The sequence below is a fragment of the Cornus florida genome, unplaced genomic scaffold (assembly GCF_030987335.1).
Source record: "Cornus florida cultivar Cherokee Brave unplaced genomic scaffold, ASM3098733v1 CherokeeBrave_3.0.0_Hap2_Chr08, whole genome shotgun sequence".
Lineage (NCBI taxonomy): Eukaryota > Viridiplantae > Streptophyta > Magnoliopsida > Cornales > Cornaceae > Cornus > Cornus florida.
The window spans coordinates 48204589-48232482 of NW_026775578.1; the positions used below are offsets into that span (position 1 = coordinate 48204589).

At 32.3% G+C, this 27894-nt stretch overlaps 1 long non-coding RNA gene and 1 pseudogene across 1 annotated transcript; one reads left to right on the plus strand and one right to left on the minus strand.

The window, feature by feature from the left end:
* Positions 1–6464: 6464 nt before the first annotated feature.
* On the minus strand, positions 6465–10441 carry LOC132271633 (uncharacterized). Its single transcript, XR_009469749.1, has 2 exons — positions 10000–10441; positions 6465–8030 (listed from the first exon to the last, which is right to left on the minus strand). It is a non-coding gene; the product is annotated as an uncharacterized LOC132271633 (long non-coding RNA).
* A 3327-nt stretch (positions 10442–13768) lies between these two features.
* LOC132270193 (rust resistance kinase Lr10-like) lies at positions 13769–15562 on the plus strand (annotated as a pseudogene).
* Positions 15563–27894: the final 12332 nt, after the last annotated feature.

Consider the following 27894-nt stretch of genomic DNA (forward strand, 5'->3'; position numbering starts at 1 on the left):
GAGATAATCAAGATATGTCTGCCAGCGTAGCTTTTGTCTCTATTCGGTAGAATTGGGTATGCAAAGCCTCCTCTATCTCATCCCAAGTCTGAATAGAATTGGCCGGTAAGTTGCTGTACAATTCAAATGCCGCCCCGGCAAGAGAGCTAGAAAATAACCTCATCCTTGACCAAGGGCTAGGACCTACTTCTCCACATTGTGCGGTAAACCTTGCAATATGCTACATTATAGAAAAATTCTCTTCGCCACTGTACATAGAAAAATCGGGATACCAATAATTTTTAGGCAACTCATGGGTATCGACATGATCAAGATAGGGCTTTTTGTATACTGGCCGAGCACGTCTACGACCCTGTGCTACTTCGGCCTATATTAAAGCCAAAATCTGAGCCCTATCAATCCTTGCATTTCTTCCTGGAGGATCATTTGGGTGCCACGGAATGAATGGATTAACCCACTCCCTTTGATGATTGGCATTTACTTGCCCCCCAGCAGCTGCTGGAGGTATCAATGGATTAGTCCTACTTTGGTTTAGGTTGCCTACGACTTCTTGTTGATCTCTCACTGGTGGAATCGGCTGCACATATGGACACTGCACATTTTGATTATGGTGATCACTCATTGGTGGCTGGTACATTGGCACAGTATTTACTGCCGGCAGATCTGATAAGATTGGTGGATTCCCCATTGGCATGCCGAGTGTATGATTCGGCACATTGCCGATTATAATACCAAGTCCTGCACTTGGCGGTACGATGCTTGTTCGAGGCCCTTGGGATATATGTATCAATGATGCCGTCATACGCTGAAATATGGACTCATTAATATGAGATGCTTCGCCTTGATCATATCGATTTTGATTAGCCGATATACTAGTTTCGAGCTTCTGATTCATCTTCTCCATTTAAGTGTACATCATTTGATTTAATTCCCCAGTCATTAACCTCATCTCACGTATCTGAGAAACCAAAATTTGATTTGATTCCCCCACTTGGGACCTTACTTCACCGATCTATGTTTGCTAGGCATCGATTTTCTACATAATCGATTCCAGTACCCGACCTAAAGGAAGATTAGATGGAATAGATGAGTCGACATTATCACCAACGCCGAGTTGCTGGTTCTCTTTGTCAATATTGTCACTTGTAGCCATACCTTTCGAATTTCTTAGCTTTGGAGGCATCTTCACTATAATTTGCTCACCTGATGGGTCCCACTTGGCGTGCCAAAAATGTTGACACTAAAATCAGCTATCTAGAGTCAATCTTGATTTGATGTAAACCGGGCGTGCCAGAACCAAATATATGGTTCAAATGTAAATTGTCAACTATAGTCCCTTTGAGAAATTTGACTTTCAGGTGATTGCGAGGAAAAAAGGGAACAATAAAAACTCCTCTTTGAGTTCAGAATTGCCTTAGTTAAAAGGACTTTATCAGTGAAAAATTATAGTAAAAGATTGAGAGAATAGAAAGGGAAGGAAAATAGATATAACAAGAAGAGAAAGGAAAAGAGAGATAGAAGGAAAGAGAGAAATAGATAGAGCGAGAGATTGAGAAATACAGATATAAAGAAAGAAGAAATAGGAAGAATGTTATTCTTGGAAAAGCTTGAGAAAGTAAACAAATAATAATAATGATTCTAAGGGTGCTGGACCTCTTCCTCAGCATGCCTTTTTGTTTATTTATAGTTCAAATTGTGGGTGCAATATGATACTAACCCAACCCTTTTTCCCATAACTGTATAATCATTTTTATAATTGGTGCCGGTTTTGAGTTGATAAAACGAAGCTCTCAGATTTAATTTGGGTAAAAATTGGGTGTGGAAACCTTGAACCCAAATTGAACTCGCACATTCGTCAATTTACATATGCTAATAACGGTGATAAATATTAATTTATTGTATTAATCTTTTGAAAAAATGTTCTCCCAAAGGTATGCCCTTGATGTTTCTTGTGTATTGTTGTTCGTATTTTGGTATATTTGCATTCATTTTTTAAAATTTAATATGACCAAAATTTTATATCAACCAATTTTTAGTCCGATAATTTATTTTTTATTTTTTTATATTGCCTAGTGGTCCAATTGGTTGAATATCTAGTTCTCCGAGCAAGTGTATCCACTAAAATGATACTGTAATGACCCGAACTCGTGGGTCCGAATCGCTAACCGTATTTTGGTATATATGTATAAAACATTTAATAAAAATCATTGAAGCAAAACCACCCCATACCATTCAAGGTATATAGAACCCTATACTGAAAAAGAATTTTTCTCGTTGAATCATCAAAGCCTCAAGCTCCCGGCCTCCTCTGCAACTCTCGGCCCTCTTTGTACTCAAACTCTCGACTATCTGTTTGCAAACTCTTGTCTCTCTCTCTCTCTCTCTCTCTCTCTCTCTCTATGTATGAGCTCTCTTTAATTGTATATACTCAAACTTGGTGCACAAACACCCTTTATTTAAGGCCATTCCACCTACACATATATCTCACCGTACACAAAAATATCAAAACCATGATAAAAAATTAACCAAAGGACCATTATCAGTTTATCAAAAGTCAGGGCTACCATCACAAGTGGACCTCGCCCTCACCACCTCTATCTCTTTTTACTTTATCACTCCATCGTGCCAAAGCCCACGTGATAGAACTAAGTTTCCTCTAGTGGGTCCCACCCACAATCATTACAATACCCTTTTTCTTTCTTCCTTTACTTTTCTCTTTCTTATCTCTCCACCTCGGCCGACACATCACTTCCACCTTCAGACACAAAAAAAAAAAAATATATATATATATATATATATTTATATATATAATAAAAACAAACCAAATCAATTATCATGGGACCCGCCACTAATACATCATCCCAATCACATTTCCATTCTCCTTTCTCTCTTCAGCCACGTGCATTTCCCTTTGGCAAGATACAAAATATATATATATATATATATATATATATATATATATACACACACAAAAGAAATAACATCAAATCAAAACCCATCTTTATAATCCAAGTGGGACCACCCATCACCGTTTCTTTCTTTCTCTTTAATCTTGGCTGGAAGCTCCCCTTCTACAAATAAATAAATAAATAAAAAATAAAAATTTATATATAGATAAACTATAAAATAACAACAACTACACCTCTACTAAAACAAACTCAAATATAAATTAAAATCTAAAAAAAAAAAATCCGGGTTATCGCAATGCCCTCATTCATCCATCACAATACCAAACTTGTTCCTAAAATATCTCTTCTAATATATAGATACACATATATGCATAATTGCATATGCATGTGAAATGCCCCCTCACTTAAAATGAGAAAATCGGAAGAAGTTTTCGAACCCAAAAATCGTCCCGACTTCCAAAAAATTCTAAAAATGATACCGTCACTTCTAATTGACTTAAAATAATTAAAATAAATTTTCAAAACCCTCGACTCAAATAATTATCTACAACGGCCTTCGGGACTCACGTGACATGCAAAACAAGGTATAGATTAAAATAGTCCAGAAAAATTAATTAAATTTCAGAAAAAAAAAAAAATAGGAAAAATAGGTAACATTACCGATACAAGTGACCAAAGAAGGTTTTTGGCCAATAATTTGACACACTCCTAATCTTCAAATTTATTTGTCAATTTGACCAAACAAGGCTGGCCAAATTTAAGATTGTAAATAGATAGTGTGAAATATTTAAATATTAAAATTAAACCCTTTTCGCCCCAAGGATAGTGGTATTGACAGGAATTTAAGAGGTAAATCCTTCAGGTAGTCTAATAAAAATTGGACTATATATATATATACTCAAATTAGTTTCACTTTATTTTCAATGTGGGACATTTACTTCTCACATTTTGCATACTCATTCTCATTCACATTCACTCGAAAACGAATTTAAAAAAATAAATATACCACATTCATCTCCTTACAGATAAGAGTGCGATTGTCAATAGATCTGCAAATATTTTTTAGCTAGACTACTCAAAATTTCGCCCAAAAATATATATTTTGTATGTTACGTTCCGAACACTATATATGTGACATGATGATGAGATGCTTAACTAGCAGTACTATTGTGGAAAATATATAAATAAATAATACTATAATAAGGAATTAGTAATAAAAAAAAGTAACCAGGCATCTAAAAAGTTATGGGTAAAGTACTGCCACACCTCCTGAGGTTTGGCAAAAGAACACTAAGATGAAACTTACCCGTTTTTTAGACAAAGATACCCCCTGAAGGTTCAAAAATGGACAAAGACACCCCTTTACATGAGAAATTGACCAAATTACCCTTTAACCGTTTAAGAGACTTTTTTAACTTTACAATTTAATAAATTGGACCAATCTACCCTCATGAACAATTTATGCATAAATAAAAAGTAACAAAAAAAAAAAAAAAAACTTTATATTGTTCACTTTTATTTTTTATTTTTATTTGCTTTATAAATGTCCCAACTTCTTAAAAATGTAGACGTCTAAAATGATTTTTGATCGAATACATATATTTCAAATAAATTATATTTTGTTATTATTTCTTTTCTTTTTCTTTTTTATTTTTAAATTAAGATGCTTAATTCTTTCATCTAAAAAAATTAAACCAATCTTTTTTACTTAAAAATAAAAAATAAAAAATATGGTGCCAGTATAACTTTATACATCTTAAATTATATATCAAATATTATGCATTTTCCAACATAAAAGGGAAAAAAAATAATAAAACAAAAGAAAAAATAAAATAATAAAGCAAAGGGGAAAAAAAGAAGCAAAGGCATGCATAAAATTATACTAGTACCTATTTTCTTTTATGTTGGGAAATGCATAATATTTGATATATAATTTAAGATGCATAAAGTTATACTGGTACCATATTTTTTATTTTTAAGGAAAAGAGATTGGTTTAATTTTTTTAGATGAAAGAATTAAGTATCTAAATTTAAAAATAAAAAGAAAAAGACAAGAAATAATAACAAAATATAATTTATTTGAAATATATGTATTAAATCAAAAAATCATTTTAGATGTTTACATTTTTAATAAGTTAGGACATTTATAAAGTAAATAACAAAAAAAAAAAGTTAACAATATATATAAAGTTTTTTTTTTTTTTTTTTTTTACTTTTTTTTTTTATGTAAAAATATTTAGTAGATTGGTCCAATTTATTAAATTGTAAAGTTAAAAAAGTCTCCTAAACGGTCAAAGGATAATTTGGTTAATTTCTCATATAAAGGGGTGTTTTTGTTCATTTTTGAACCTTTAAGGGATGTCTTTATCCAAAAAAACAGGTAAATTTCATTTTAGTATCATTTTACCAAATCTTAAAAGGTGTACTTTACCCAAAGTTATTTAAGTGTACAGAACTGAGTATCTGAGAAGATGAAAACAGGCCGATATTCATTTTACAAATTGATTGGTTTCATGATTGGACAAGTCAACGATGCCATATTATACCCACCAAATATGTTTCAGAGAAAGAGAGAGAGAGAGAGAGAGAGAGAGAGAGGCTATAAAGAGATTTGGTGTTTACTCTGAAATGGCCAACGTCTTCCGTTGCAATACTGCTTGTTGTTTCTAATATTGTTAGCAAGGCCAGGACTAGGAGAACGCCAAGAAGATTGCAAGGTTTCCAGTTGCAAGAAGCATGGTCCGGCCATTCATTTCCCCTTCCGTCTTAAAGACACTACAACAAATTTGGGTTCTTGCCACAAGACACTTCGAGGCAAAAACTTTCAAATTTCATGGTGAAAGTCTTTTAACCGCAAGAATTAGGTCGTGGCTCGGTCGTGAGTGTAGCCCCGTCATAGAATGCCAATAATCACGACTAAAAATTTTCATGACTAAATGTGAACCTTTTGCCGCAAATTTGAACTCATGGTAAAATACCTTCTCTTGCCACTAGCTATTTCGTCGCTAAATAACAATACTTTCGTGGCAAGTAATAATCCCGATTTGGGAATTAATCGTGGCTAATTCAATCATTTTGCAACCAAAATATTTATCTTGGTAGAATAGGACTTTTCCCACGGAATTTATTCGTGACTATAAATTTAATTACTCACAAATATATGTCGTGGCAAATACCCAAAATAGGCCACATAATTTATTGGTGGCTATAATTTTAATTGCTCACAAATATATGTCTTGGCAACTATCCAAAATCAGCCACAAAATTTATCCGTTGCTATTCTATTATTAATAAAATAAATTTTAATTTAATAGCCAAAAATATATATTGTGGCAAATACCAAAAATAGGCCACATTTTTATCGTGGCACGATAAGAATTTGTGGCAAACCTTGTAAATTATTAACACTATAAACAAAAGAAAAAATATCAAAATATATATATATATATATATCACATCAACACGATTATGCAAACAAATAAATACTTAATATTGCATAAGTTATACCAACCAAAAAATATATTGTTTACAACATACATAATAAAGCCCATCGCGTAAAAAAATGAGTCTTAGCATCTAAAACAATTTCAACTCCAATAATTTGGACCAAAACAAGCTAGTATTTTAAATAAAATGTTTCAAGATCTTAGACAAAAATGAGCTATAGATTCAACAAAGGGTTCAAAGACCTAGACATACACTACTTAAACCATCTTAAACAAAAAGAGCTTGAAGTCTTGTTGCATGACCCCATCCAAAAATCTGCAAAACAAACAATGATGATCTTTCCTCTACCTGCAACAACAATCAAACCACAAGAGACAAAGAGGAAACAAAAACAGAGAAAATAGAAGAAAGAAAATCCAAGTAATAGGATACAATTTGTGAATGCATTGCACTACAACCAGCCAGACACACAAGTTCATAGGGTTGGCACAACACACAATTTGCAAGGGAAAAAAATATTCAACTTTTTAAGCATAGAATGCATTGCCATGGACTACCTTGTGGATTAAGCATGATCAGTACGAAAACAGAGAAACACAAATAAAATTAAGCCATGGACCTAGAAAAAGCTAAGTAGAACTTGACAATTGAGACCATTGGTTAAACAAGTACACAATTTTTGAAACTTTCTTTTTTCCTCTATTTATTTATTTTTTAATGCAACGATGAAGAAACACATAAATGAAAATGTTGCATGACTATGTGATGGATAAAAAAGGCTTTCAAAAAACTTTACGTGGGATATCATTAACGCTAAATGAAACTTTTTTCATTTGTCATGAACATAGAGCTTTAATATTGGCATCAGCAGTTTCTCCTGTATTTAGAAAGAGTTTCTACATTTATGGGATATAGAATAATTAGTCAAATTCAAAACTAATATTATATCAACAAATGCACATGTTTGGCCAATCCTAGTGACAAATTTGGCTACACAGGACTGCACATGCTAGAAATATAAAAACTTCAGTTAGACACTCAAAGATTTAGATTAAACTTACATAGTACTTAGTAAATAATGTAAACTTTGACTCTCAACATCTCAAATAACCATTAGAATGCATTTCAATGTATGAGTATATCTAATGTAGTCTTAAAAAGAATGATTGTTAAAAAGAACAAGGTGTTTTATGAATCCTGCTAAGCACAAACCCAAACCAATCTTCAGTCCAAACAATTGAGATACCTAGTAAAGAACAAAACAATTAATCTTATCTTAAGAAATCAAATTTCCATGGAATGGGATATTTCTTTTACAAACACTAATTGATTAGTATGATAAGGACAATAAACATAATTTACAAACTTCAAGGAGAAAGATGTGGTTGGCAGCTTGAAAAAATAAGGGGACTTGAAATCCAAATATCTATACCATGTCAAGCTTAATAACTTGTTTACAACAAATTTACGAAGTGATAATATGACTCCTTATATAATTATATGCAATTAATTAATTTCATATGCAATAATCTTCTGTAAATATTTTTGGCATCTACATTCTAGATGTGAATACTTCTAACAGATCCTAACAACTTGAAAAGCTTCTCCCATTAAATATTACCTAGCTTTAAAAAAAAATTGTCATCACGGCACTTCCAGTTCCATTCAGCCCACCTGCACATTAGAAGTATTGCATATAATAGTTGTGAAGGTAACATGACAAAGATTTCATAAAGTGAGCAAAGAGTAAAAGGATCACATGGATTTCTCCATCATTCAAGGAAACAGCATAAAAGAACAATGGTTAGATAATTTGAAAATTAGATAAGTGGATGCATTTAGTTTCACAATAAAGTTTTGCAAATATTTGGAATCAGAAATTTAAAGGTTTCCCATTTAACAATCTCAAATATTCCACTCTTTTAATCTTGTACAAACAGTTGTGTTTTTTTTTTTTTGGTGTAGCAGGGGTGTAGTTACCACCACGCACATGAGGTACAAAATATTGACTAACAACAAATTTACACCAGAACTTGGTAAGATCTCTGTTCAGTTTTGGGTAACAATATTTACTACTAGATCTCCATCATCAAGAGAAAGCAGCAATGGAATATATAAAGGGTTAACAAGGATCATAAATGTATCAGCAAGTAACTAATCTCCAAATTTTGGGATCATCTACATTTTTAAAGCACTTGCTTAGAATGATGGGCTGCCTTTCCACGCAATAAGAATGTTATTCGAGTAGTTCCATCAAAATAATGCGATATCACCACCACTTGTTTGTGAAAATACACAAAACCCTCAAAATATAACATTAACCAAGAAGGACGATGAGCCTCCCCGGACAATGAGCCTCCCAAGGCTTGCTGTACCAATAAATTAAATTTAAGTTTCAAAGGTTTGGATACTGGCCAAACTGTTGTATGTGTACATATTTTTATTTGGGGTAGGTATGTTGTACATAAAAAATTTCTTTCTAGGAGCCTCTTTTAATGTATGGGGAAAACTTTCGTTACGAGTGGGTGAACACAAACATCATTATGTTAACAATAATTCTAAAACTAAGTTTTTGGAACAACTGAAGTAATACTTTGATTTGAAAGTTATTTGAGTTCAAGTCTCGCTGTCCACGTTTATATTCATATTTTGGATATACTTAATTTCTTAGCTGACTTAGAACGTTCTTTGACTTTTATCACATCAATTATATATATGTTTTTGGAAGAAAAGACATTGTTAAATATTTGGTTCTCATGATTTGCAGGTTATTTAGTTCCCAATAATTAAAACAGTACTGGTGGGGGTATAAAGTATCATAAATTGATCCTCCCATGTATCTGAACAATGTCTATTATTAAGGAGACATGCTAATAGCATTCATCTAAATACCCCAACACGGCGTTGACAAACAAGAAAGTCGAACCAACCCACCAATGAAATGCCGAGCCTATAAGATATTGCTGGTGCCTCACGAATCCATACATAATTATTTTAATTTCAGCCAGCAATATTCTTATTAGAAGGGAGGAAGATGAGGGGAACTTGAAAGACCATCCAAAGACAGAGACTTCTAATTCTATGATTTTTGTTTTCTTGAGAAAATTAATTCAGTGCCAACTTTTAAAGACCAGAAACTTGGAAACGAGTACATGCTATGAATAGAAGAATTAAGTATGTGCAGCTCAAGAGGCAACAAACAAGCTTAAATGAAAAAAACTCACAATTCTGAATTTCTTCTAAATTACCCAATCAGATTAAGAACTTACGCATAGATATTGAAACAACCCATCCAATTGTTGGTGTTTCAGATATACCTCTTGCAATTCATCAGTATTACATTCCAACAATTTCCCTTATTTTAACCAATGTTAAATACTGAAAATATAGATCTTGCATGGGTTCAAATTCAATAAATTTTGTAAATAAGCAAAATCATAAGTAGAAAAGCTACTTAGTAAACCAAGTAAGATATCTAAAATATTCAACAAATTTTAAACAATTTAAACATTGTCATCTAAGAGAACAAAATAATGAAAAATCGGCAGTTAACATTAGAAATCAGAGTTACGAAAATTAAAAGAGATAACAATTGTAAACAAAAGCAGAGTACTGGACAATCAAAGATCAGATCTGGACATACCAGCTCTGGCTGTTGAAAAAATGGTGAGTGAAGCTAGCTAGGTTGAGTGAAAGATTCGATATTGAATTCTCTTCGGTCGACAGTCTATGATTTTGGAGATTGATATGTGGAGAGGCAAGACATATTGAGAAGCGTCGATTCGTTCGTCGAAGCAGTCATTGAGAGGAAACTAGGGATTTTTTTTTTCACCTCAAGATGAAGAGATAGAGAGAGAAGAAGAACGCTGGGTTCTGGCGGCCAAGATAGAGAAAAGGGGCAGAAATACCAATTACCAAAAGAAATGACGTCTTTGTGAGTTTGGGTTATAAACGTTGATGTGACGGTTGACAATCAATTGAAATGTAGGTGAATAAACAATGAAAGGATTTGTTTATGAATCATGTTTATTCAAACCAAAAATTGCATTGTTTCCAACAGACACATCCAAACAATAAGAGACATCCCAAACAGACACACCCATGCACCAAGAGACATTTCTAAGTCTATAAATACCTTTGGTCTGTCGTAATTCAATCGTTCATTTTTCCATTCCCTCTTTCTCTCAACATGTTCGAATAATTAGACCAAACATCTATAGTAATGAGTCATATTGCAATTGGACCGAGTCAAATGGTTCAAATCGAACCCAATTCATTCTTTATGTAGGAGAGATATATTTTTGAGTCAAAGAGATTATTACACAGAGGAGGTTCGTCGTATTCATGAGTTTGTAGTGCTGTTACTGGTAGATGTAAATCGTTGTATCCTAGGAGACAAGCACCACAGAGTTCGTCAGCACCATACGGGGTGTAAATTGTTCTAAAGACATAGTTTCCAATACTAGCCTCGGTCCAAGTTCTTTATTTATTATTATTATTATTTTATTACTTTAATTTACATGTTTAATTAAATAAGAAGTTGAATATTTAATTAATTAATTATTTTTTAGCATATTATTAATTATCTCATGACATATTAGTATAAGGTTAGTTATATCTTAAATGTAATTTGAAGCATATAATTTTCAACATAATCTAATAGTTCAAAAAATATTTTCATGATTTATATATATGTGCATAGGCATGTTGGTAATTTTATGTGTGATTAATATAGCATTTGAGGGAGAATTATTAGTAAAAATAACTTGGATTAAAGAATGTTTCGGGACCTTAGAGGAGAACTTATTACAACTATATATATATATCGTTAAATTTTATCTTTTACAATATTCATAGAGTGGATATTGTGTGATTTTCTCTTTTTGTTTGATCGGATGTAAGAGAAGAGAATAAGCTCACGGATCGATTCGGTTCAATTTGGGGATAAAGTTCAATCCAATCCGATTCCTACAGATTGGTTAAATTTGAAACCGAACCGATCAGTGGGGAATTTCAATCCGAACCAAGCCAATCCGTGAAATAACGGATCGAATCGGTTTGGTCCCATGAATTGGGCTTTTCAAACCTTGGAACATTAGTATCGTCTGCAGTTGTCATTTGCCAATAACAGAAATTGTTACATCAAATTCAGCTACTAATACCTATTCCAATACTCCTCATCTAAACCAATTATATAACTTTAAAAAAAAAAAATCACAAATTAAAATCAAACTATATTTTTAAGAGAATAAAAAAATTTAAAATCAAACTTGTGGAACTAAGATTATCATAATTACATCTTTATACAAATAAATAATAAATCAGAATAAAATATTTTCAAAAAATATGAGAAAAATAAGAGAAACAGAAGAAATTAGGAAGGACATTACAAAAAACAATATGATTTGTTCAGAGAAGAGAAGAATAAGAAAATCCACGAAAAAATCTTGTGAACTCAACGAAAAAGAGGCCGATCCAGCCGAAGGGGTCGCTGTTGCTTCAATATGTAGAGGTCGCCGTTGTTTTGATGTATTGTAGGGTGAACGATAAATTGAAAGGTGCTAGATTGAGAGGCGAGAGATTGGGAGGCAAGAGGAGGAAAAGAAAGGCGAAGAGTGACAGTAAGTATATATGTAATATATTAATATATAATTAAGGTAGCAGATCGGTTCGGTTCGGTTAACGGATCAAATCAGTTTTTTTAGGGCCCAATCCGTTAACCGAACCGCGAATAGCAGATTGCTATTTTTCTAAACCATCACCGAATCATGAGATATGAAAATCGAACCGAATCGAACCACATGGATCGGATTAGTTCAGACCGGATTGACGGATTATTTGAACACCCCTAGGTATACCTTAGAACAATAATTATTTGTTTCCTTGAAACGTATTGGCAAATCATTTAATTAGAATGATTGAGTAAACTGGACAATATGGAAGGCAAAGAGTGACAGTAAGTATATATATAATATATTAATATATAATTAAGGCAGCAGATCGGTTCGGTTAACGAATCGAATCGGTTTTTTCAGGGCCCAATCCGTTAACCAAACCGCGAATAGCAGATTGCTATTTTTCTAAATCATCACCGAACCATGAGATATGAAAATCGAACCGAACCGAACCGAACCGAACCAAACCACACGGATTGGATTAGTTCAGACCGGATTGACGGATTATTTGAACACCCCTAGGTATACCTTAGAACAATAATTATTTGTTTCCTTGAAACGTATTGGCAAATCATTTAATTGGAATGATTGAGTAAACTGGACAATATGAATTTTTCTTATAAAGAAAAAATTATATTAAATTAATTACCTCTAAATAAGTTTATCTTTCACTATAAGATATAATATTTTTATATTATATTAAAACAATTGCTAGGTAAACTAATAAAGAAACGTGGGAAAAATTATCTAAGATTGGCCATTGAAAATATATTTTAACTTCTATCAATTTTCACTTCTAATTAGATTTTATATATATATATATATAAAATATATATATAATAAAGCAATTGACTATGAATAAGTTTATCGTTCAGTATAAGCTATAATATTTTATATACATCAAACCATTTATAACAAATAAATTTCTTTACAGTTTTCTCATATAACAATTAAAAATAAACATAATTATTTTATATTAAAATTTCACAACGCAAGAAAATTATAACTACAAACAATGACATTTTTGCCAAACGAATAACATCGTTGCTACGAAAATTGTTACGTGGCAAAAGATCACACAACAACCACAACTAAAAATTCGTGGCAAAATATGTCTTTTAGCCACAAGATAGAATATTCGTGACAAAATAACATTTTTCGCCACAAAAATAACATTGTTGCGAATTACAAATAAATTTGCCACGAAAATAGTTGTGTGGCAAAATAACATACAATAGCCACAATTGAAAATTCGTGGCAGAATAAATCATTTAGCCACGAGACCAAAAATTCGTAGCAAAATAACATTTTTCGCCACAAGAGTAACATCGTTGCGAATTACTAATAGATTTTCTACGAAAATAGTTGCGTGGCAAAAGAGCATACAATAGCCACGACTGAAAATTCGTGGCAAAAACAACATTTTGCCATGACTTTGTATGTCGTCCCTAATTTGTTGTGGCAAAATTGATATTTAGCCACAAATTTTTAGGTCGTTCGTAAAATTCGTCGCAAAAGCCTAATATTTGCCACGAAAAGTTTGTTCCGTGGCAAATACCAATATTTAGCCACAAGAATTTAATTTTATGGCAAAAACACTACTTTTTGCCATGAAATTTTACGTGTGGCAAAAAATTTCATGGCAAGAGCCTAAATTTGTTGTAGTGAGACCACAGCCAGCCCGGCTACTGTGGCTATCCCGGGTTTAAGCTAAAGTGCAATCAGAGAAATCAAACCATGCTGGAGCTTCCAAATTCAGCAAATCTGTTAGTCAAGAAGATTGATTACAAGTCTCAATCCAGTTACCAGTATGACGGGGAAGGCTGCCTTCCAAGTCAGCTAATGAACCTCAATATATCTGCCTCTACTTTTCAGTTTCATGATCTAGATTTTAGGAGTTACTATGACTACGCTTTGTACAATTGTTCTGCACCAGATACACATTTACAAACTCGCATCCCTTGCCCTAATACAGTTCCTAGATATAAAATTTATGCCGTCGATGGGGAGGCCTATTCCCTTACTTCCTGCACAAATATTGATAACATCACCACATCACTTCCTCCTAATATATTTCACCATTTCAGTGATAATCTTATATTATATTGGTCGGAACCAAATTGCTGGAAATGCGAATCACAGAGCCAGATATGTGGTTTAAAGAATCATTCCAGCAGACATCATGATATTGAATGTTTCGTCCACATGCCTAAAACAACAAAAGGTACTAAATCTTGTGATATCCTTATAACATATGTGGTATTTGTTTTTGTTCCGTATCTTTAAAGATGACCTATATATAGATAATCAGGAAAAGGCTACAAATAGTAAAAGCTGAATATCTGTTAAAAATAAGGAAGAACAAAAGAAATAATTAGCTAAAACAAAATATATACAAGTCAAATTTTCTTATATTATAAGCCTGGCAAACTAACACTTTGATTCGATTTTACAGGTTCAACAATAAAACTAGTTATGACAAGTAAAGTTGTCTATATATTGATCACCTTCCGGTTGCTATTAGTGACTAGAAAAGGTTTTGTACTGTTTTCTATTATTTATTAATCTACCTCGGTTGATTGGTTTGTTTTAATGCAGCTATCGTCATCTTAGTTGTCTTAATTCTTACTCTGTTAGTCATTGCGCTCTATCGTGTCTATAGCTCAAACAAAATGTTGAAAGAAGAAGATGTAAAGATTGAAAAAAATTTGGAGGACTATAGAGCACTCCAGCCCTCAAGATACTCTTATACTGATATTAAAAAGATCACAAACCAATTCAAGGAAAAACTGGGGCAAAGGGCTTATGGGACAGTTTTCAAAGGACAACTTTCAAGTGAAATTTTGTAGCCGTTAAGGTCCTCAACAATTCAAAAGGAAATGGGGATGAATTCATCAATGAAGTGGAACAATGGGTAGGATCCACCATGTGAATGTGGTTTGTTTGGTCGGATTCTGTGCTAATGGATCTAGACGAGCTCTTGTTTACGAGTTTTGCCCAAATGATTCTTTAGAAAAGTTCATCTTTTCAAAAGATCACAACAACCATTTCCTCGGTTGGGAGAAGCTCCAAGATATCGCTCTGGGCATAGCCAAAGGAATTGAATATCTTCATCAAGGGTGTGATCAAAGAATCCTTCATTTTGATATTAAACCGCATAATATATTGTTGGACCACAATTTCAATCCAAAGGTTTGTGATTTTGGCCTAGCAAAGTTGTGTTCCAAGGAACAAAGTGCTGTCTCTATGACTGCTGCAAGAGGTACCATGGGATACATTGCCCCATAAGTCTTTTATAGGAATTTCGGGAATGTGTCGTATAAATCAGATGTATATAGCTTTGGAATGTTGTTGCTTGAAATGGTTGGTGGGAGGAAAAGTATTGATGTTAAAGTAAAGAACACTAGTCAAACGTACTTCCCAAAATGGATTTATAATCGTTTACATTAAGGAGAAGAGCTCGGTATGATCAGCATTGAGATTGAGGAATATGCAAAAATAGTAAAGAAACTAGCTATTGTTAGGCTCTGATGCATTCAGTGGTACCCTGTGGACCGGCCTTCTATGAAAGTTGTGGTTCAAATGCTGGAAAAAGAAGGAAACAACCTCACCATGGCACCAAATCCTTTTGCTTCTGCAACTGAAATGAATGCAAGTTCAATCAAGCCTGCAACAACTTTCGATAGGGAGTTAGCAGTAATTTTATAATGAAATTAAGAGCACAATTATTGATGTTTCTTACTAATTGTTGGGTTTAAATAACAATAACAAGTAGAAATCAAAATTGATCATCAATTAAAGAGAGGTTTTGATATCATACCTAATTAGAAAATTAAACTTTAAATACCTTTGAGAATTCTTTATTACCCTTTTATGGATATGAAAATAAGAGCGTTTTACCCCATTCTAAAAGTTGTTGATACGATAGGCTTGAATAAGGGTTTTAAAACCCTTATATATAACAACAACAGGGGGGGACGATTTCTCTACAAACAAGCATATCTAAGTCTCCCTTCCTATCATGGAAACTTAGATATCAATGGTTAGAATTAAATCACACCAAATAAGTTGGAAAACCACAATCCAATGGTATAAAACCATACTCCCAATTAGACCACCAAATTAGAAAGTACAACCCAATCCATCAAGTATCAATAATCACATTACAATCCTATTTTAGGAAACGTAGTGCATAGGACCATAAAATAATTTTCATTATTTATATATAAAAATTTCTAATAATTTCCTAATTAATCCATACACTCTAAGTTTTATAAAATTGACACTATGGATTGCAACACACTTTAGGAAAAATCGAGTAGGCACTCATTTTTGTTTTATAAAATATAATTATCAAAATAGATGAATTGATACTTTAGAACACTCTCCTCCATAGACTTCCTCAATAGTGGATCATGAATGCATAGACAAGTAATATATTAGTCTAAACAGTTCTATGATTTCAAAACCGATTCCATCTAAGATTCAAGCAAATATAGTGGTTTTTACTGTATTTCATGATATGTGCAAACTGCATGTGGTCTAAACTCACACCGCACTATCTGTCCTGCTTCATACCATCGCGGTATGTCACCTAAACATATTACTACAAACCGTCAACCTTCTGTTCAGTGTGAGGGTTTACCGATATGGAGCCAATCCCATATCTAGCCCAAGCTATCCTCATAGAGTGTGAAATACTCCCACAGGCAAACTTTAATAGTTATGTTTGGATTTACCAATATGGTGTCAATCTCATATTTAATCCAAACAACCTCATGAGTGAAATACCACTCTCAAACAAATCTTATGTTTAGATTTACCGATATGGTGTCAATCTCATATCTAGCCCAAACAATCGCATGAGTGAAATATCACTCCTAGACAACTTTTAATAATTATTTTGGATTTACCGATGTGGTGCCAATATCACATCTAGCCCAAACATCCTCATGAGTGAAATACAACTCTTAGGCAAACATAATGGCACGTGTATAAACCATATATATCAAGATAATAATAATAATAATGCATCATAACTTTATTTTGGATGCAAATAACTGTCATCATAAGGTGTAAACTAGAGGAAAAAATAACTGTTACCACAATGCGTAAAGAAACTAACTGCAATGTAGCATATACAAAAGAAATACCAAACATCATAACATAATGACTCTCGAAACCTATCTGAATCACGTGTTTTTAAATACTTTATTATCTTCAGCTGAAGACTTTAGTAAGAGGACTTGCAATAATCTTCCTGTAACCATATGGGGAAATCTTAATAGCACTTAAACCTTAACCTTCTGATGCTTAAAAATGTACTTTATATCAATGGGCTTACTACGCTTGGTCACCCTTAAATTGTTTTCATATACTTAATTAATATAAGTTTTTAGAGAAAGTCCAAGTATTCCAGTAGCGTAATCTCTATGGATCCTAATGCCAAGGACATATTTTGCATACTCATGTCCTTTATGTCAAAAACTTTACATAAAATTCTTAATATCATGTATCACATAAATGTCATTGCTACCTTACAAAATATCATCAACATATAGGACAAGGAAAACAAAAAATGACTCCCACTGAACTTGAGGTATATGCATTTATCTATAACATTCTCTTTGAACTTACAATTAGTAACCACTGTATCAAAATTTTGGATACTATTGCTGTAAAACTTGCTTAAGCCATAAATGAGTGATAATGAAAGAATGACTCTTAAATAGTCCTTTAATGAAGTTGGAGAAAATCTCAAAGAAATCAACACTAAACTTTTGCTTAAGCACTTGATCATTAATTTTTTTCTTTTTTTCTTTTTTTTTTTTTTTCTTTTTTTCACTAGACACCTCAAAATCACCAACTACAGCATATTACCAAGCTCTAGAAGATCTCTTAAGCTAAACTGGCTTAAGAACTAGATTGGAAATTGAAAGAAATGTCTACAAAGGATAAATAACTGAAAGAGTGGTATATGAGCTTTAACTGAAACCACTAAAGAAAGTGGAATGAAGCTTGGAATAAATAGAATAGATACTGAAAGTTGCTCCTCTGTAAAAAGAAACTATAGTATTCTAAACTCTCACTGGATTCGCCACTCTCATCAAATTTGTATGATATATATCAATAATCTCCATAGGTGTACATGACAGTAAAATCTCGAATCCTTTAATCTTTCAAGATGCCCAATAAAATAATCATTAATAGTGTGAGTATCAAGCTCCTTGATATTTGCATTATATAACTCTATCTCTATAAGACATCCCCACACTTTCTTTTTTCTGCAACTTTATTTTGTTCAGGAAAACTAGGAGTGGTATACTATAGCACAATGCACTGCCTTTAAGTATGTACTGAAAATACTATGATTTACACCCTCCTTACCATTCTCTCATTAAAACTCACCACCTTAGTCCGATCTTAAAATCATAATCACTATACCCAATTACTTTCAACTTTAGTCTGGTATATTTTACACACATCAAGTGCTTCGGACTTCTGGTGGATTAAGTGCACAATCATACTTTGAGAACCCATCAATGAAGACAATGAAATACCTATACCGCACTCAAGTTACAATAGAAAAAACCACAAATTTTGGTATAAATATAGTCCAAAAAACCAAATGACCGACTAGCCTCAAAATTGCGTTTCTTTACATCTGTCTTTTAATACAACCAAAGCATAAAATTTGTGGCCCAATAATCTCATCCTTGACCAAGTGTTCAAGTCCTTTTGTGTGATAACCCTCAGATCCGAGACATGGGTTGATCAGGCCTAGGCCCAAACCCGAGGGAAATATCAGACAATTAAGTATTTTAAAACGAACACAGATGACAAAATGAAATAAGAATATATATTAAAAGCTGAAAAGAATACTAATATAAAATCCAATTTCCAAAACCTCCATGATTACAACTCGGGAATCCATCTAGTGAACCCCTAAACAAAATCCCAACTGAATTGAAATAACTGAAAATAAATACGTAATCTAACAAATGGAAAACTGTACTCGAACAGCACGATCAAGCTCTAAGGCTGGAACTGTCTTGTACCTGAAAAGAATAAAAGAGTGGGTCAGGCCCACGAGCAAGTTCTAATCTAACTACAACCCATACAATGACCCGATACGTAGATACACCCTAGATACCTCACAATATCTATGTAGTCCATACATATATATATATATATATATATATATATATATATATATATATATATCCACACTAAGGGACATTCACTGGACTATAATAGGGGTCTCAACCTGAATAGAAGGCAACATACGAAAACGCACCCAAAGGTGGGCATGAGTAACTAGACATACCAGGGTACACCTCAACCTATTATATCCAACTACGCATCCACTGCATATACGCACCCTAACCAATGAGCCTGAGACTCAAGCTCATCTTATGGTACCATAACCAAATATCTAAAGTCCGTCCAAATCCAGAGTATGTCATTTAATTATTCATTGAGGTGACATACAAAACGCAGCCCAGTTAGTCATTCAACTTATTCAGCTGATATGACTTGACTACAACCAACTAATCCAAGAAGTCCCTCAACTTAGTCAGTTGATCTGACTCAAACACAAATAGGATTCAATATTTTACAATCCATTCCTTAAATCCGATAGATTAGGTCTTAGCATTTTAAAACTAAACCGTCCCTAGTATGCCACCATCCCATACCGGTGCATACAATCCTCCATATCCATGTAAATTACAATATATAATTCATAATTTAGTAATTTACAGTCCAAACCATTATCTAAGTAGTTGCAGAAAACGTTTCATTATTTTAGTAATTGCAATCCAACAGTAATCTAAGTAATTGCAGAAAATGTTTGATATTTCGGCAATTAGCATTCCAAAGCATGTATAGATCGAAACAAATACATAGATGACCCTATCATGTATTAAAAATAAGTTTTATAAACATCCTAAATCCCATTAAATTGCTAAAATTTAGTTATACAATTAATCCTTCTTTCATCCGTTAACAGTATAGAAAATTTACTAATTTAATACTTCTTGTCCCATTGACTTAGAGGCCAACTTTGATCAATCTAAGGTCTTAATAACATCCAAAATAAACCATTTAATTCCTTTGTGAAGTCCCAAAATTTTCAGAACAGTTCAACCCTCACACAATTCAAAACAGTGCATCAAAAACAATATCAAGAAGCAATTTTGGGGCAAAGCCTACTCCAAAACTTTGGGAGCAGGCTCCAATCAGCCTATAGCCGGCTCCACTAACCTTGGAGCTGGCTCTACATGTGTGGGAGCCTGCTCCCACTTCTATGGAGCCGGCGCTCACCTCCTCTGAGAGCCGTCTTCAACCGCTGCAACTTCTGCGACCTTCTGCTTCGTCTCCAGTCGCTCCCAACCTGTCTATTTGGTTTTTAAACTGTTCCTAAGGGTTCTAACTATGTCCAGTATAATCCCCATGATTTGTTTACAGCAATGGAAATTAAATAAAAAAACTACCAATTATACAGACTAAGCATGCTTTAAGAATACCATTGAAAACAAACATACCCGAATTGTAATTTAACAGATTACAACACATATATATCATCAATTTGGCATATAATATACATGTAAAACTCAGTTATTCATTAATTAAACCCTAGAGGGTATCTAGGTGCACAGAACATAAGCTAGAGGGAAGGAGGAAGAAAAGAACTTGCCTGTGATTTCAGTTATGAAATCTCGGCGTCGTGTCCACTGTTCCGGCAACACTGAACTACTGTCTAGCCTTCTCTTACTTCTGCTCTTCCCTTCTCCTAGGTCCGAACTTGAAACCTCAGTCGAATCCCACACCAAATGTGCTCTGTTCTCTCAAAACCTCACTCTGTATCTCTCTGTATTGTCATGGTGTATTTATAAGTTTTAATCCCTAAAACCCTAATCCTTGTAAGATTAGAGACAGAGCCCAACTCAGCCCATAAATCACCCTATGTTATAAACAACGTCGGCTACCCATATAAAGTTTAAACCTAATGTAAAACAATTACAATCACGTTTAAGTTTAAGACAAAAAAATAATTAAATTTCATTAAATACATTCAATTAAATAATTAACGAAATTCAATTAAATAGTTAACTACATTAAACTCACAATGAACCACTTAAACAAACAATTCCAATTAAATAAATAAATAACAATAAAACACTTAACAAATGATTAAAGAAAACAATTTAAGCAAATAATCACAAAAAATGCAACTAAATAATAAATTAAATTCCAGAAATATCCTTTTAAAAATTAGGGGTATTACACTTTGAGAGACATTCCCCAATATCCTATGTATAACATAGACGAATCCTCTCTAACCAAAACATGATTTTATTCGGAAGGTATCGAGTCAATAGAAAAACAAAAAACATGTAGGATCATACCCAAATCCATCTACCATGTCTATACCTATACTTTTACCAAGGTAGATTCAAATGTTAACATGTCAATTTTTCTTTCATGCTTTGTTTTTCTTTTCACCACAATAGCCTTTTCTTTTATATTCTTTTATTTCTAAAGAACCAACATTTATCATTCCATGATCAATGTTTTTTCATGTATTGTTCTGTCTTTCTTTATTTTGTTTAGCCTTACATTCTTTTTTGCCGCCTAGTTTATTCTTGAAACGATTCTTGCTGTCACGGCAAGATGAGCTGACTCAGTTTTAACACCCTTGAGTCACTCCCTTCAATCGCACGAAGTGCTAACAGCTGGTTAATGCTACATTTAACTTCTTATGAATTATAATTCACCTCAAAAAGCTGAAAAAACCTAAGTAAATAATAGATTACCAAGTGGACAAATAACTTATCATCAAATATGATTCCCTACTACCTCAGTTCATTAACTAGCTTGCACATCTTGTAGATATACTCCCTTACTGAACCATTGCCATCATATCTGACTAACATAAATCATGTCAGATAATAGTATTGCAGTTGCTTCTTAATTCCCATTAACTCTTTCTTCATAAAATCAAGAAGCTCATTGGCAGTATCAAAAACCATAATACCACCCTAAAGAGTATCACCAATAGAAGCATAAATTAACCTAATGGCATGGTAGTACCTTTAGTCCACCTAAAAATGCAACAATTTTTCTACCTAAGAAGACTCCGCACTGGGCATATGGGTTTCTTCCTCAAAAAACATAGACTCATAGTCTAAGAAACCAAATATAATATTAAAACATGTCTTATAGGCAATATAATTTTAACCATTCAATGGTTCAATCTCTATGAACTATCTTTAAATTGCAGAAGTGTCTGTAACCTGAATAAATATTATATTGAATAACACCACATAAACAACATATAAAATAATATGTCATAACTTTAGGGATTATTACTTTAATTTATACTTGAGGTTTTAAGTCGAATTTCTCAGGGTGTTTTACTATGTGCAAAAACCATCCACCCAGCGGGAACAAATAAAATACCATCTAAAAATCACCTTTTGACAGAATTTTAGATTTTACTTTACCCCCAAACCTACAATAAAATCGCACATAGACCTATTTGATTATACTTGAATTATTGCTAAACATTTCGACTACCTTTTGGCAAGAGGGTTATTTAGTTATAATTCAAGTACTCTCAAATATTATACTCACTTATCCCACACTAAGACATTGATCACCTTTTGGCAGAACAAATGCCCTCATGTAGGTAAGTGTACTGTGAGACCTCAATACGACCAATGCTTTAAATTTTTTTTTAAAAAATAATAACTTTCATGAGCGTGTCACCTTTTGGCAGGCATCACTCACTTTGGCTACTACTTTTGAAACGATCACTTTATCGGTCTTCCTAAACTCCAAGGAAAGACCTAAACTGTAGATGTTCCATTTTATTTATGTTCATATTTATTTAGTGTACATAAGCCAAATCTAAAATTATGGAACATTTAATTTCACTGTAACACAAATGGCTCTAACACAAATAAAAATAAAGCCTCCTCATAAATATTAAGAAATTGCAGTGAACAATATATTAATAACATACACATCAATTAAGATTTAAAAAAATCTCAATTCTTTATATACTTTAATTAAAAGAAAATAATAAAAAAACTTAATGCAGGTATATTATATATCCGATAAATAATTTAAAATACTTGAATTTTTTAAATCAACTCAAATCAATTAGGTTAATACTGCTTACTTATGCAAGCCCATAGATTCTTCAACCTTGAAATAAATAATTCATAACTTGATTCTTTAGGAGCAATTAGTAAAACTCAATATTATGCATTCTTTAATAATCATGTCCACTGAAAATAACTTTATATGCAACAATAAAAATAAAATAAAAATACACACTAATTCACACATTGAGTTCTTAAACCAAAATCAATCTTCTAGATTAGTTTTGAAGAAAAGATAAAAATTTGAGAGTTATCTTTCCATGAACACATTAATTCATATACACATAAAAAATATATATATCAATTTAGAATCTACTTTTTTCACTTTGCTTTAAAATTCCAAAAGCTAAAAGAAGACTGTTTCTGCACACTTAAATTTTTCTTTTACAACCCTTTGGACTGATGAACCTTCTAACCTACATAATCCAACTTGTCCACAATTATCAACAACAATAAAAAAAATGCACAATACTGAAGCGAAGCATCATGGTGCATCTACTATGATAATGATATTTAACAAAGCTTGTATAAAAAATAAAAAAAAAAGGTGATTTTGAGAAAAGCTGTTAGCACAATCACATGGGGCCACACTACCCTGTTTCTAAATCAAGCCAATAAACAAGATCCAACAGAATGAAGAGAGATACGGACAAATCGCCACCAAAGTTAAGGGTATTCAGATCCATAAACACAAAATAAAAAAATAAAAAAGGAATATAAATAAGCCTCCTGATTTAATCTTTCCCATGTTCTGGACATGTCGAACACTGTTTTGGAGCAGATGGGACAACGATACAGATTTTGTTTCGCGTTCGGCGTGTACAACAATGCAAAATTCGTACTGCTGCATTCTTGATTAACATATTGCTTAAAACTTATTGCTGCTTAAAATAATTAAAAAGTTCTCTCGTTTGGCGTGCATTAAATATTATATAATTTAAAAAAGAACTTACTGACTATATGAATCAATTATATATTGATATGCAGGTACAAACGCACAATTTTTCAGATGATGAAACACTCACAAAATTAAGTTAATGATTTCAAATACATTGATTTAAGTATGTTACATCATAAATTAATTTTTATTATTTTGATTTCTACAAATCCTGATCTGACTCTGATACCAATTGTTGAATTTAAATAACAATAATAAATAGAAATCAAAATTGATCATCAATTAAAGATAGGTTTTGATATCATACCTGATTAGAAAATTAAACTTTAAATATCTTTGAGAATTCCTTATCGCCCTTTTAGAGATATGAAAAATAAAGTGTTTTACCTCTTCCTGAAAGTTGTCGATTTGATAAGTCTGAATAAGAGTTTTAAAACTCTTATATATAACAACAACAGGGAGACTCTCTACAAATAAACATATGTAAGTCTTCTTTTCTATCATGGAAACTTAGATAGTTATAATTAAATCACACCAAATAAGTTAGAAAACCACAATCCAACGGTGTAAAACCATACCCACAATTAGACTACCAAATTGAAAAGTACAACCCAATCCCTCAAGTATCAATAATCATATTGTAATCCTATTTTAAAAAACGTAATGCATAGGACTATAAAATAATTTTATTATTTATATATAAAAATTTCCAACAGTATTGTCTAAATATTTATGCTAAGTACGCAATTAAATTTACTCATCAATAAGGACTGTGATCTTATAATTTAACTCATGTGGAACATTCCCCTGTAATATGAAGAATGGAAGTTTATTTGATGTTAGGTTTGGGAGAACCGAATTAACCTATTAGATTTGAATCGGAAGAAATTTAATTAAAATTTTGTACTAAATTTTATATACTCTCTAATCCCAAATCCAAGCACTGATTGGATGTTTCCAAATAAAGCATGAGGATTAATCCTTGGTCCACGGCAAGAGTCTCCCGTCTTCTTCTTCCCTCCTTTTCTTTTTATATATTTGATTTTGTAGGAATCTTGATGCAACTTGAAGAATTAATATGTAAAAGCTGAATGTAAGAAATGAAATTTGGGAGAACACGAAACCTATTTATTAAAGATGTGCACCGATCATGCTGACAGATCTTCCAAGTGTTTTTAATTTTTTATTATTTATTACTGTATTATTTTTTTATATGCTAAGGAGTCTTCTGAAAAAATAAAAAAGAAATGCAAACAAAAGAGGATGACTTTAAAATTTAAACTAAAAGTCTGGTTGACGGTGAAGGGAAGAAACAGAGGAAGGAAGGTAGAAGCATGATAGCAAGTTCCATCGCGATGAAAATTCACATGGATTTATTTATTTATTATTATTGTGCATATATATATATATATATATTCTGACTTCAACGGAAGGAAGCCCTTTGAAAAATCAAAGTCAAGCAAAAGATGATAAATTAAAAGTAAGAGTCCTTTTCAGGTCTTTGATTTCATCTCTACCAAATTTTTTTTTTTAATTCAATTTTATTTATTTAACATGAGAGTTGAGCATTTCGTAGTCTTGTGAAAAATCAAAATCATGCGAACAAGCAAAAGAGGAAGGCCTAAAAGTCACCGAGCATTGATTGGGCAGATAATTCATCAGTGGCTGTAATTTAAAGTCCTCTCAAAGTGGAAGGCATTTGTTGGAGGAAGGAGAAGGGAAAGAACTGAAATGGGATCCATCCATTGACAGCAACCAACCACACAGCACAACAGTCAAGTCAAATATAATTAATACTCTATTATGTTTGATAGCATTAAAGTGGTATTTTACATTTGAAATTGAAAAAGATTTAATTTAAAATTTATACTAAATATTTTTTTAATTTCAAAATATTTTTCATACATTATTAAATTTATTTTATATTTGAGAGTACTGAATTAATACTTTATTTTTTCAAATTTAAAATCAAATTCAAAGTCCTAATTTAATACTCCCAAGTATTATAAGACGGATGTAAAACATTTTACTATTACAATTGAATGGATCACAATTCCACAACCCTAGATTTTTCTTATAATTTTTTTCCCCCTTTTTCGTAATCTTTATTTCAGGCTCTTAAAATCAATAAACAAAAGTTGTACCTCCAAAGTCCTAACTTGATATACATTGTTCCTCCTGCCATTTCAAGCAACATTCCAAAAGTAAAAAGATTTGATTGAAACCATGGTCTCTCCTTACATTATTGCTTAGAACATAATTTGGCCACGGCTTGTTTGTTTTGAAGTACAATATTTTTTTTAGAAAATATTTTTTTTATAGGTAAAATATTTATATTTTTACTTTCCAGTGTTTAACAAAGATTTAGGTTGAAAAGTTGAAGTTGATGTTGAAGTCCATCGAGTGGAGCATATAAAATAGTTTGTCAAAATTAATGAATAAATTATTTATATTAAGTTTTAATATTTTTTTTCATAAATATTTTGCAACAATCAAACACAAAAAAAAATAATAATAAAAAATATATATATATTTCAAAAAACATTTGACGCTCAAACAAACGGAGCGTTAATCAAATATCTTTTTGATTTAATTTTGTCTATACATTACAAAGTTTGATATTGTTTATACATACATATATTAAAACCAAAGTTCTATCTTATAGACAAATAGTTATATAGTTATTTTAAAATAATTTAAACTAAAGTTCTATCTTATAGACAATCTCTAGAGAGAGAGAGTAAAAATCTCTGCAGTCAATATATATATATATATATATATATATATATATATATATATATATATATGAATGAATAGTGATACTCACACCCAACATTTACAGTGAATTTTCTAATCGAATAATTATATTTTTAATTAACTATTTATATCAAATACAACTAATTGAGGAGTTTCACTTCCTTATTTGTTGCATAATTGACCAATTAAAAGAATAGGTTTAGCAATTCATTGTAACTATTTGGTGCAAGAATCATTTTCTTATATATATATATATAGACAATAATAATAAATAAATAAATCCATGTGGATTTTCATTTCGATGCTATCCCGCTTCTACCCTCCTTCCTCTGTTTCTTCCCTTTACGGTTCACTAGACTTCTAGTTTTAAGTCATCCTCTTTTACTTGCATTCCTTTTTTATTTTTTAAAGCAACTAGTGTAACGACCCGAACTTGAGGGTCCGAATTACTAACCGAGTCCTTAATCGAACCCGAGGTCAACTAAGGGCACTACCGTCATTTTCTATGTCAATACATAATATACGTGTCATTCCAGACTTTATAAGATAATAATAATAATAAATATTAATAAATAAATAAATAATAGTAATAAAATGAGATCATAGCTACAAAGTATGTCAAAAACGGTCTACTAACCCATCGAACCCTGTGTAGGAGCGTCGTCCGCTACTTCCCTTCCGTGTCCTGAAAAATGTTAATAATAAAGGGGTGAGCATAAGCTCAGTAGAAAGTGTCTAAGACACACCTCTTATGACCCCGTGAATCCACGTATAGAATAGAAAATAAGAGAACGGGATCATACTATACCGGGAATGTAAACCATAACTACAACATCCATTATAAACACAAATGTCAACCAAGTCACAAACACACCATGTATGCCAATGAAGTGCAATGCCATGCTCATGTCGCTCCCCGTTTCTAAAACATTTCCGTTTCAACTTTCAAACCGTTAGTGTAATCCGACCCAAGGCACCTTCAAGGCATCACGAGGGAGGGGTTGGCTAGTCTTCCCTGACCACATGGCACCTCCATA